Below are 13,631 nucleotides of genomic sequence, written 5' to 3'. Positions count from 1 at the left end.
TTATATCGCTAGAGGTATCGTACTTTTGTCTTTGCAAGGTACTCCCTCCATTCCAAATTATAAGACATTTTGTGATGTCTTTTCGACATGATAATGCTGAAAACAAGCATCGTAGCCTAATGATGATAGGAGTATTGTCACTTCATCTATTATGGAAAGAAACGCGTTTTAGTCACATAACATGATTTAACACGCATGATAGGTGATGAATGAATTTTCATCACACAAGCACTATAGGTTTTGGATGTAACGTAATTTCCATGTTTACTGACATAACCAGATCATCATAGAAGGTCACAGGTATAGTGAAAAACCGGTTGTATAATCTTACCATCACAACCGGTTAATGGCCAGCCAGACCTTTGGTCTCGCTGGATTGCAGTTTAACCATCAGCTGCTTCCTTTTTCAGCTGAGCATATATTTAGTGTCATGTGGAGCACTCCTAAGGGCGACTCGGGGGTCTCCTCATCGGTGCCCTAGGGCCACCCCTCCTCGCCTCACCTCTGGCTGTTGTCGTCGTCGCCCTCCGATGAGCGGTGGCCCAAAAAAAGGGAACCGCCCGCAGCACCCCCTCCCTCCCCCCTCGCTTCTACCACCCTCCCCTACCCTCTTCTTCTCTGGCGAGGTAGGGCAGTCGGCTGGCCAGATCTGGGCTCCCTGGCCGGGGCTAGATCTGGCGTCTACACCATGCTCACGCCTTACCGCCTTGGCCATGGGTGCGTACAGCGGCGCCGGCGGCCGGCACCTAGCGGCGGTCTATGACGAGGATGGGCGGCCGGATCCCCCCCCCCCCACACCCTGAGGGTCCAGATCTGGCGTCTATGGCTAGCTACGGCGGCGACCGGTGCCCTTCTGGGGTGCCAGGGGCTGGCCATGGCCATGGGGCGGCAGCAGCCTTGCTCGATCGTGCGCTTGCCCGCCTCGGCTGGTTGCTGGTGGCTAGGGTCACGTGCCTGCTCATTGCGGCCGGCTGCTAGTGGACAAGGATGTGGCTAGCTCTAGCCGGCCGGTGACTGGCAGCTGGTGCCTGGTTTGGCCCTGTGACATCCTACTCTGGTGCCCTTTGTCGACAGACTTGCTGGGTCACACGTCTGCCAACACAGTGGTTGGTGGCTAGAGTATGTGTTCTGTGAGCGGGATAGGCCGCCTTGCTGCGGTGGTTGAACAGCCGCTAGGTGAAAAGTTTGCCCGACTTCTTGCATCAGGGCGGCGGCAATGGCATTCCCTGTGTCATCTACCTTCTTGGAGGCATCGTTGAAGTGTTGTTCGGGCTGCGTGTGTTGTCGGGGGCAGCTTTGGGATGAAAGTGCATCTCGTGCATTCCTTCCAGCATCATTGGCACCTGCGGATGTCATCCCCTTCTTCGAGGCTTCACTGGGGCACTTCTGTTGTCATTTCGCTTCTCCTGTCGGAGTGGCTCCTCACTGTGCTGCGCCTACGTGTGCTTTAGCTTACTCTCCGCTTTGGTCTGTCTAGCCTGGTGTTTGGTGTTGCCGTAGTCGTTTGGTTCTTCGCAGCGGATGCATGGCCACTTGCGCTTGGGCAGATGCTTTGCCGTCGACGTCGCTTTGGGCTCCCCCTCATGTAGTTGTTGTAGGGTGCGTGATGGACACCCTCGCTTGCGGATACTTTGCTGCATTGTCTTTGGCGGATGCTTTGTGTCGGTGTTTCGAATAAACACCGGCTAGTAAATTTGTGATTATTACGCATTAGGCCCGGATGGTGCACTAAAGGACACGAGGATTATACTGGTTCGGGCAGAATGTCCCTACATCCAGTTTGCTGCTGCTGCTCGTGTTATCTGTACCAAAAATGGTTCGTAGTAGGGGGTACAAAACAGTCGAGAGAGGGAGGAGTCCCAAGTCTATGATGGAATGATCGAAAAGGTTGCTGAGAGCTTGGTCAGTGCTCAGCTGTGTATGTCGTGTCGTGTGTGTTCAACTTATCCATCAAGAGTCGGTCTCCCATGTTGGAGGAAGCACATCCCCTTTTATAGATGAAGGGGACATCTTTACAAGTGAGAGGAAAAGGGTGCGTATGCTACCGAGCCTTGTTGTCCACGTCTACCAAGCCTTGTTGCCCATACCGGTGGATACCAGATAATGGTAGGCGCCTACAACACTATCGATGCCACTGTAGAATGTCATGATGGCTGTAGAGTACTGCTCCACGCAGGGTATGGTCTCTGGTACAGTCGTTTTGACTTATGAGCCTCACCCTGCCTTTCTCCGCATGCCTTCTGGTTCCTATGAGCCTCGGTCGAAGGGACGCAGGGTCGGAGTCAGAAGTAGCGCTTTGGGCGAGGCCTTCCGATTGGAGAGGGTGTCCGGAGGTCAAAGCGAGTGCTCCGATCTGGTGGACCCGAGGGGCCATGGAGTGGGCGCCGCTCCTTTGGGACCACGATGTGGTGACAGCACATCCATCATTGTAGAGGTCGTGAGTCTCTTCCTGGACCGTAGTGGTTGTCGTATGTCTATGTTGGGTTCCGTGTCGAAGGGCTGAAGGCGGCGCCTACAATACTGTTCGGACTCTACAATGCCAGAATGGTCTAAAGCACCTATCCCGTCGTACCCTGGTGGTACTTTTCCTACCGTGGCACAGGGCATGGTCCTTAGTGCTGTGTTTGACTCGAGTGTCAAGTCATACCCTGTGCTCATCCTTATGATGGAGCAAGGTGTACTTGTAGGGCGACGAGGAGTCTACCCTTGGCCGTCGGGCGAGGCGGAGCCTAGCCCTCGAGGGTCGGGCGAGGCAGAGTCTAGCCCTCGGGGGTCGGGTGAGGCAGAGTCTAGCCCTCGAGGGTCGGGTGAGGCGAAGTCTGACCATTAGGGGTCGGGCGAGGTGGAACCAGTCTCCTGTCATTTCAGACAAGAGACAAAGTAACGTTCTTGTTTGATCTAGAGTGTCAACGTTCGATAGTTTATCAGTTCCACCTCATTAGGTACCCCGGTATTTGGTCGCCGATAGTAGCCCCCAAGCCCCTAGGTGATTCCAGCAGAATCGCCCGGGGGGTATTTTGATTTGCTAGAGGGTGCACGCGAGCGCACCCGATGGGTGTAGCCCCTGAGCCCCCGGGTGATTTGGGCAGAATCGCCTGGGGGTGCTTTGGACCCTTTGTGGGTAAGGCTATGAGGTTTGGTTTCATCAACCGGAAAGCTTTAAGGGAACCCTGGTGTCCCGTTTGTAGGGATTTTGTCCAGGGTTAACCTAGCTGGGGCTCAACTTTGGATCGAGGCCCAGTTGATGCTCGTGTACCTGGGTTCTGGTTGCTTACGGGCCCATCTTCTGTTGGTTGGTCATCGAGACCGTTGGGCCGATCCCCGGATGTTTGAAAGGTCCTTGTTTGGTTTTGGTAATTGAGTGACAACTTAGGTGGACTAATTGTGTTTATGTGAGATACACAAGTGATTAGTCCACAGGTACATGTGTGTGAGCAACATATGCACTGAAGGTGAAAATGGCTTGGAGATGTTGCAAAGCTCACACATGTGAAGATGAAGGAGCTCATTGCACATGAGACATGACATTGAGTCATGTGATCAAGGTGGAGAAGATTAAGACAAGACTTGGCTTGATGGACTGGTTGCAAGCGTGAAGGGCAAGTCGAAGGTTTTGGAGTGATGGACCGTGTGGCAGTGAAGCTTGAGCAAGACTTGGCGCCGATGGACGATAGCAACGGTGAAGAGCAAGTGAAGTCAAGATCGATGAACCAATATGATCACGTGATGATATGAAGTGGATCATATCATTGTTGATCGTGTTGGTGCATGTGTTGCATCAACATTGGAGGAGATGGAATGGAATGCGCAAGGCAAAGGTATAACCTAGGGCATTTCATTTCACCAGTCATAGGTGTGTAGAGAAGTTTATGACCGGGTTTAGGATAGATGGCCATACTATCAAGAGGGGCAAACTTGTTTGCACATCGGTCATCTAGTGCCACTCGAGTGATCTGACTTTGCATCATCGCTAGGATCGAGTGGCGTGGCAAGTTGAGTGGCTAACATCCTTTGGGAAATGATTGTGAAAATGCTAACACACATACACATGGTGGTCTACACTTGGTGGTGTTGGCACATCTACAAAGGAGGTGGTGTTTACATGGTGGTGTACACTTGGTGATTCGACACTTTTGGGAAAATGGAATGCCTATTTTCTATTGCGCCGGATGCAAATTCTTGTGGTTGGCACATTGGAGCAAGGGTGAAGAAGTTAGAAGTGAAAACGAGTTGATCGCGAAGACGCTGGCATTGGTCAACTGACCAGATGCTGGGTCTAAAAGCACTAGACCCTGGCAGCGTGCGTCCGGTCAAACTGACGGGTCTGCACAGTACCGAGGGTATTGCACCAGACGCTGGTCTGTGTCCGGTCAAGGTGGACCGGATGCATCCGGTCGAAGAAATATGCCTCGGGGAGCTTACTGGAAACGACTGGACACTGAGGATTCTGCGTCCGGTCAGTTGAAGCTGCTGCGTCCAGTCAGGTCAAGTGGCCGTTGGAATCAGGACACGTGGCTATCCGCGGGCGACTGGACGCTGAGGTCCAGCGTCCGGTTAACACGACCGGAGCGTCCGGTCGGCCCGATTTTTGCCTAGTGAAGGGGTAACGGCTAGTTTAGCCCTTGGGGCTATAAATAGAAGTGGCCTTCGGCCATGGCTGGTGTTGAGCACCTTGGGGGACTTTGTGTCCATGCTTGAGAGTGCTTTGGAGCCCTCCATCTCACACATACTTGATAGTGATCATTAGATTATGTGAGTGAGCGATTCTAGTGCGATTGCATCGTGAGGTTGCATCGAGTGGCACTAGGTGATCGAGTTGTATGCCAGTGGTGCTTGTTACTCTTGGAGGTTGCCACCTCCTAGATGGCTTGGTGGTGGTCTCCGTGGAAGCCCGTAAGAAGCTTGTGCGGCGCTCCGGAGAAGTGCTTGTGAGGGGCATTGTGCTCGCCCCATGGGAGCCGCGAAGAGCAACTCTAGTAAAGCGTGTCATTGAGCTACCCTCACTCAAGGGGTAGGTTCTTGTGGTGCTCGATGTGCGGGCTTAGCGGGTGATGCTAATTAGCCGCCGAACCACCAAGTGAGCGGTCGACACAACGGGGACTAGCGTGTTGGCAAACACGTGAACCTCGGGAGAAAAATTATCGTGTCAACCTTTGTTCTTCCCGTTGGTTTGCATCCCCGTTACACAAGCTTGCAATTACTTTTATACATATTAAGCTTGTGTAGTTGCTCTTGTAATAAGATAGCTTGTGTAGCTTGCTAATTACCTTCTTGCTTGTGTAGCATAGAAGTAGCTCCCTTGCGTGGCTAATTTGGTTTTAGTAACCTTGTTAGTCACATTGCTTAGTTTGTGTAGCTAAGTATTTGCACTCTCTAATTAGGCATTGGTTGCCTTGTTATTGAGCATTGCTAGTGAGCTTAGTTAGCTTTGTACTTTTGCTTACTAGCATTGTAGGAGCTCCCTTGTTGCTTAAAGTACTAGTGGCATAGGTTTGTGTAACCTTGCTCCTAGAATTGTTTAGGAGAGCTCTAGCTAGCCCGGCACCTTAGTTGCATAATCAGTATCTTTGCAAGGTGCTAGTGAACATATATAGAGGGGTGTAGTCTTGGCTAGACCGATAGTTTTAAATTCCGCACTTGTTTCAGTTAGCTAACGTGATTAATTTTAAAAAAGGACTATTCACCCCCCTCTAGTCGCCATCTCGACCCTTTCAATTGGTATCAGAGCCCGGTCTCTCATTTGTGATCTTCATCGACCCGAGAGGATGGCGAACTTTGGGCTAGAAGTTGTTTGTGACACACACATTTTTTATGGCACACACTATGCACGGTGGAAACATCATATGCTTGATCATTTCCGTGAGTTGGGTCCCAAGGCATGGTGGATCATTGTTGTTGGTTTTTCTCGTGATGCCTTGGATAAGGATAACCTCACCCAAGTGCAAGAGGATTGCTTACAACTTGATCATCGTGCTCTTTATTATCTAACGTGTGCTATACATGATGATATTTTTAGACGTGTGTGGGACTTGGAGAGTGCTCATGATATGTGGCTAGCACTCCAAGCCTTTTATGGTGACTCCTCCACATGGGATGATGGTAAATTCAAGAAGGAGGATGAACCAAAGAAGGAGGCACATGAGTGTGTTGAGCATAACCACAATTTGGTGATTGTGAAAGATTGCTCCACCTCATGGTCAAGTGATGATGATGATCGATCAACTACAAGTTCACTTGACAAGGTTGATGATGATGCCACAAGTGTTGCAAGTGATGATGCTACCCATTGCACATTTGATGGTGATGATGGTTCATGCTCAAGCCATGATGAAGATGCTACTACATGCTCTCCAACCACACCACATTGTCTTATGTCACAAGGTGACACCAAGGTATCAAATGATTAGTGGTTGATCATGTTGATTCATATGATGAGCTTGTTAGTAGACTTGCTAGCATGACCATGTCTTTAGAAAATGAGAAAGCTAAAACATTGAAATTAGAAAATGAAAACTCATTTCTAAAGAACTCTTACGAAGAACATAAGAAATTACTTGATGAATATAAATCTTCACTTGATGAGCTTAAATTGAATCATGAGACACTACTTACATCTCATGATGAATTATTAGAACAACATGCTTCTCTCATTAAAGTGTTTACAAAGAAACTTAAAAATAATGAGAGCTCATCACATGGATCAAATGATAAATTGCAAAATGTTGCTAACCCTTGTGATGTAGGCAAGAAGCATGTATCCACCTCTTGTGATGATTTATTAGATATGCCATGCTCTTCACATATAGATGCTTGTTCTACTTCTATATCTTGTGAGACTAACCTTTTGAAGGAGAACAATGAGCTCAAAAATAAAGTGAAGAAATTGAGCAACAAGTTAGAGAGGTGCTACAACTCTCAAGTCACCTTTGAGCATATGTTGAAGACTCAAAGAAACTTTGGTGACAAGAGTGGAGTCGGCTTCAATACTAGCAAAGTCAATCATCAAGAAAGTCGCAATGACACAAGTGGCATTAGCTTCAACAAGAGCAAGATCAAGGGCAAAAGATGGGGCAAGAGAAGATATGAAAGAGAGATGAAGAAGCAAGAACAAGAGAAGCTCTCTCATTTCATGTGCTTCAAGTGCCATGAAGTGGGACATCTTGCAAATGGTTGCCCCAATGAAGAAAAGCTCAAGTTCAAGAAAGAAGAAGAGAGGCTAAGGCATGTCAAGTGCTTCAAGTGCCACACGTGGGGTCATCTTACCTCAATGTGCCCAACCAAGCAATTAGTGAAGCAACAAGTGAAGCCTCAACCAAAGCCACAAGTTGAGCAAGAGAAGACACCCCAAGTTCAGATCAAGATCAACCATGAAGATGGTGGTAATTTGATGATAAAGAAGAAGAAAACAAGAAGGGGTGGAAAGGCAAGGCATCAAATGCAAACTCAAGATGCCAAGATGATGAGCAAGAATGAAGATGAGAAGAAAGATTTTGCTCACATCAAGTGCTTCAAGTGTGGAAGTATGGGACACTTTGCCTCTAAGTGTCCTACCAAGCTTGAGAAGAAGGCTCAAGCAATCCATGAGAGGCAAGGCAATGAGAAGCACCACATGAGCAAGGAAGAGAAGTCTCAATCAAATAGAAAGTGCTACTCATACCGGGAAAGGGGACACATGGCACATTCATATCCCCTAGGTCACACTCCTAAGCCTATTTCAATTGATAATGATTTTATGCTTAGGAAGGATGGCAATGGTACCTCATTGGTTGCAATTGCAAAATATCCCGCTACTCATACTAAGGCGTTGCCTAAGTATGTTGCTCCTAACTTGAGAGGACCCAAACTTGTTTGGGTACCATCAAAAAGTGGATGATTGATTGTAGGTACCATCAGCATTGGAGGCTTGGTTCAAATGATATTCATCTTGTTGATCATGTAGTTGAGCCAAGTATTGCTAAGTGATAATCATTATCCCAATGCCATGACAAATTGAATAAAGTCCAAATGTGCTAAAACATACAAGTGTAAATTTCAAGTTGTTGGTGATTCATTGGATATATTTGATGACTTGCAAATAATTGAGTTGAAGCTTGCCTAGTTGGATGATCATGAGCTAACCAAGGTATATCTCTTGTTGATCATTTCATTTGGGTGCATATAAGTTGATTGAATTGGATAAATATGCAATGTTGCTTGCTATGAGATGATTGAATGGATAATTGATTAGTAGTCAAGTTTGGATTGATTTGTGTTGGATAAGTTCATAAGATGACTTTTAGTAAGTGGTTTGAATGGATATATGTCTTATGGAAGTATTCAAACAAGTTAGTATCAAGTTTGATTCATATTTGATGAAGTATAGCTCAATTGTTGAAATCTGTCCTATATTGCAAAATCTGAGCTAGCTGTGAACTTAGCCATGTTTGAGTATTGAAAACTTATTGGATTGGCATGAAAATTATTGTACATGCTCTAGACTTATGGTACAAGATGTTGTACAAATTTCATGAGAATTGGATAAGAAATGCTTCGGTTTTGGAATAGATCTTGTCAGCTATAGTGCAGCTGTTTTCAGCATGTAGCAGTAGTGGAAGAATTGATATATGGCTGCAATCTAGAAGTCAAATGAATCTCAAATTTTTACAGCTGCTAGATAACTTAGTAAAGAACATCTCCACCAAATTTAGTGGTATTTGGATTTGTACTTTGGGAGATATGCTTATTTCTTTGAAGGGTAGTGACAAATGTTGGATTGATCTAGAGTCACTTTGATCAAAAGGTCCTCAAGTTGGAAACATGTTTACAAGTGTTTGAGGAACCTAAGTTTAGTTTTGAGATGACCTAAAAGTATGCCAAGCAAAGAGTACAAGGCCATTTGATTGTGGAGTGTACTTTGCATATATTTGGTACTCAAATTGGAAGATCAAGATCAAACTCAAGATGAAGTTGAAGGTTAAGTTCTAGTGACTATTGGAAATCATTTGGTAGAAAGAAAAGAACTTAAACAAGAAGAAAGAAAAGGACTTAGGAATCAAGGTTACTCATCAAGTTAAGTTCATCACTTGGATCAATCAATCAAGTTATTTCAAGTGAGTGTCAAAAATGGTTCTTGGAGAGAGGTCACTTCTCCCTAGTGTAGGGGCTTGCCGCCTATGTGTAGGTAAACCAAGTGTGGTACTTGGTAGGCTAACATGGAAGTGATGATCCGAGGAACATTTGAGATGCTTAGTTGAAGCAAATCAATAGGGTTGATCAAGAAAAGCAAGCAACACCCAAAAGAGAGCTAATCATGATATTTCAACGTTCTAGGCCTAGGTGGGCCAGAGAAGAAGCGTTCTGACCTATGTCCCATCTGTGGGAAAGGAGTCCGGTCTACTTGGGAAGGGGAACCGTCCAGCTCGGTTTTAGTGGGAAAGGATAGGGATCGTGGGCGCGTATCTCGTGAGGTGACGCGGTGGTGCGCATGGCAGGCCTAGAGATCGAGGCGGACAGTTGCGCTTCTCGCATCCATTGCCCCTATAAAACCACAGGGTCCACCCCTAGAGTTCCGTACTCTACCTTTTCGCCTTCGCATCGCCAACCTCTGACGTCAGTCACCAGAGCCTCCAACACACGCACTACTCCCGCCATTAAACTCGCTGCTGCATTCTTCCCCGTGCTGCTCCCGCCATCGCAATGGACCTAGGGTACAAATCCAACATCTCCCCTCAACGCTTAGAGGGCCTCGTCCGCTGAGGCCTCCTTCGCCCATTGACCACCGTCGAGGAGTGGTGGCTACCCAGTGAAGAGGAGGAACCAGAGCCGCCCGAAGGGTACATCGTGTCTTTTGCCCACTTCCACGAGCGGGGATTCGCCATGCCCACCCATCAGTTCCTTCGAGGACTACTGGACTACTACTAGGTGGAGCTTCAACACCTTACCCCCAATGGGATCCAGCACATTGCGGTGTTCATCACCCTATGCGAGGTGTCCTTGGGGATCAGTCCCCACTTTGACCTATGGCGGTATCTCTTCGCCGTCAATCTTCTAAAGAGGTGGGCTGAGAAGCAAGAGTTGCACGTGTTGGTGGGGTGCGTCGGCATCCACCTCTACAGCAACCGGGTAGGAGCATACCCGCTAATGCATCTGTTCACCTCCAATAAGGGGTGGCATTCGCAATGGTTCTATGTCAAGAATGACGCCACCACCCCCTTGCTAGCTTTCACTGGGCGCTACATCGTGGAGACCCCGGGGTCGTGGGGGTGGGGTGTCACGGGCAAGGAGAAGAAGCACCTTAATGACCTTCTTGCCGCCCTCCAAACTCTGAAGGAGAGGGGCGTGAAGGGTTCGGGGATTATCGGCGCCTACCATGCAAGGAGGGTTGCGCCACTGATGGCGTGCGCACTTCCCCTGTATCAGATGGTGTCCGGAGCGTCGTTCGAAGGGATGGTCCTTTCCGACGAAGCGCTCCCTCCCTCTGAAGTGGCGCATCGCATCAAGGAGGCAATGAAGCCCACAAAGGACTCCATTAGCGCTGTCCTTGACTTCGTGTATTCGGTGCCGGGGAATCCCCCAATGCGGCCAGAATCAGGGTTTGTTGAATTCGTAAGTTTCCTTTCCCCTTGCTTTTCTTTTCATTTGAATTTCCGGCCTCCTGATGCTAACCTCAGGATAGCGGGACTAGCCGGGGGGGACTGTTCTTCAAAGATAGCCTAGCTCCACTACCAAAGGACCCAACCCGGATGGCAATGAACTGCGCCGTGGCCGGTTGGGACAAGAGGACGAGGGAGCTCATGAAGAAAAAGGTGATATGGAGGCAGCAAGCTCGAGATCAAGGAGAGGAGACTGGTAGTGAAGATTATGACGATGATGATGATGATGATGAGGTAGCTGCTGATGTGGATTGGTACGTCTTAGAGGTTGAGGACACACTAACAAGTGCCCGCCCATCCATGCTAGGGCCTTTCCCGTTCCACACAGAGGGAAGCGAGTCCGTGAGGTCGGCCAAGGTGGGCCGAACCTCTAGCCCGTCCTCAGGGCTAGTGGGAGCCAGAGAGTCCACCGCATCACGCGGGGTGCCGGCAGAGGATCGGTGGATGGGGGAGGCAAACCTACCGCTGCCCCCAAGGTGTTGATGGAGGAAGGTGGCTATGTTGTCATGCCCCACGAGATGACGGAGGCGGGTAGTGCCACCGCCCTGCCCGAGCCATTGACGGAGAGGGGCAGCTTCGTTGCCGTGCCCTCGGAGATAAGGGAGACGAGCTCCCCTACCCGAGAGCAGGGGGTAGGCTCAAAATGGGCTGGCCCAGATGAGTCAGGGGGTCTAGGGGTTCGTCCCCAAAACATTCCCGCCACCCAAAGGCATCAGAGTAAGCCACTGATTCCCTTTTTTCCTCCTTTTTATTTTTCTACTTTAACCTTATGCCCTTCACCTTCATGTAGATTCTTGCGGATGGGCCGCTCTCTGGGGTTGGCGCCCAAGAAGAGCCTTGCCCTCTAGGCAGGACGGACCACGCTGCCCAATGTCACCCCTGTTTTGGGCAGGAGTGGCGCTGACGCTACGGCCTCGTTGGCCAATCCAGCGACGCTCGTGCCCTCGGTCGTTGCCGAACAGGCGACGTCTTCCATGGCGGGCATGACCCCACCAACCGGGAGTTCGGTATCACCGGCGGATGTGATCATGACCGTGCCCAGCCAGGAGCCACCGGACATAGCCATGGTGGCGTCCAAGGGGCCGGCGCAGTCTGCACCTCTGGTGGCCTAGGCGGTGGTGCCCACGACCATAGCAAGCTCGATGGGGCCAGACGTTGCCATTGCGGCGCTCGAGGGAGTGGTGTAATCTACGCCACCGGTGGCCCAGGCCGCGGTGCCTGAGGTGGGCCTGATGGAGGAGGACATGGCCAGATGGTCTTCGGGCGTTGTGATGGTGGTGGGGAGGACCAGAAGGGAGCCGCCTTTGGCCCTGTTGTTGGGAGGCAGCCGCTCCCCCGCGCGGGGTGAGCCACCGGTCCAGTGGATTACCGCTTTAGACCCAGCATCGGTTCTTTTTTCGCTTGACGATGCTGTCGAGAGCTTGGAGCAGGAGAATCTTGACGTCGGGCTCTCGGCAGTGATGGGTGCCTTGAGGGAGGCTAGTGGTGCCTTGCGCAAAATCCTCATTCCTTCTAGTCAGGTATCTGCTTGATCTTCTCCCTTATTTTCTTCTTTCTTCATGCATTTATGTGTTTTTGTGTTTTTTTATACCAGTCTTCTTTTTAGAATATTGTTGCTCATAGCTGGAACAAGTCCTAGTTCCTTCATGAGCAAAAGGCTGAATGGGACCGCCTCACCAAGGAGGCCCGGCTGCGAGGACATGTGGGAGCATGGAGGAGATTCATGGGATGTTCGAGGACCTATCGTCGAAGGTGAAGCTGGATGGGGAGGAGGCTGCCAGGATCCAGAAGGAGCGGGACGAGCTACTCTAGAAGGACGCTGCGGCCAGTGAGTAGGCCATCGAGCTCCTGGCAGAGCTAGAGACGAAGCGTGACCTCAAGCTAAAGGCTGAGGAGAGGTCTGTGGTGTTGCAGCAGAGGGTGGACCGGGACGCCGAGGTGATCGACCGGTTGTGCAAGGAGCGGGACGAGCTATGTCAGACTGAGGAAAGACTTCATTCGAAACACGGCACAGCCCGTGAGGATCACGATTGGGCCATCCGGGAGCGCGATGAGGAGCGTCGGGTGGTTGAGTCCCTCCGAGCGGATCTTGGAGCCATGGTGAACCGAAGGTTGGACGCCGAGGATGTCGCTGCCAAGATAGACAAGGAGCTTACTGAAGTGCGCGGGATCCTTCAGACTGAGAGTGATGAGCATGACCTTCTGTAGGCCACTGTCGGGGTGGTCATCGACGACCTGAGGGTGGCGTAGCCAGAGGGGACCAGCTCGCTCATGACTCATGCTGCGAGTATCATGGCGCGGGTAGGCCAACTTGAGGAGGATGCCTTTCACGTCGGGATCACCCAAGCCTTCGTTGTTGCCCATTCCCATTATGATCGGGAGATCAACCTAGAGGTGATGAGCCAAGGCTTCGCGCCTGTCTACGAAGATGCTGAGCTGGACGAGATGGAGAAGGCGGTGGCTCCCCTTGCACGGAACCTGGCGAACAGGCTGAAAGAAGAGGTTCTCCCTTCGTGGAAGTAGTTAGCTGAATAAGTTTGACAAACACTTATCTGTAATATGTGAACAAGTGTCGGTACATTTGTGTCGAAAGCGGATTCGTGGGTTTTGTTTCATAATTTTGTTTTATTTGTTTGATCTTGCCTTCTCCTTTTTTGCAATGAGAAAAGACTTACGCGATCCGACCCTTCCATTTGCTTAAGACTATAGGGCCCGTGGTGTTTAGGGGAGATTTTGATTATGCTGGGTGTAGGTCTTTTGCAGTCTTACCAATCTGTTCCCCCAAACTTTGCTGCCAGTCTTGTTGCGAGGAAGAGGTCTGGTTTGTATTCGCATGTATCCCATACTTGGGATTTCGGCGATCGCTGGGTGACCGTACGTTTGGTCTCATTGCTGGTCCGGCCTTCCCCGAGCCCCGCGTGTGTTGGGGTTTCAGTCAAGGGCCAGCCCGTTCGTGATTGTCGCCCCATCATCATTTTTTTTGCAACCGGAGGGGTTAAG

Source organism: Miscanthus floridulus, chromosome 8, assembly GCF_019320115.1.
Source record: "Miscanthus floridulus cultivar M001 chromosome 8, ASM1932011v1, whole genome shotgun sequence".
NCBI lineage: Eukaryota > Viridiplantae > Streptophyta > Magnoliopsida > Poales > Poaceae > Miscanthus > Miscanthus floridulus.
This window is presented reverse-complemented; position numbering follows the sequence as displayed.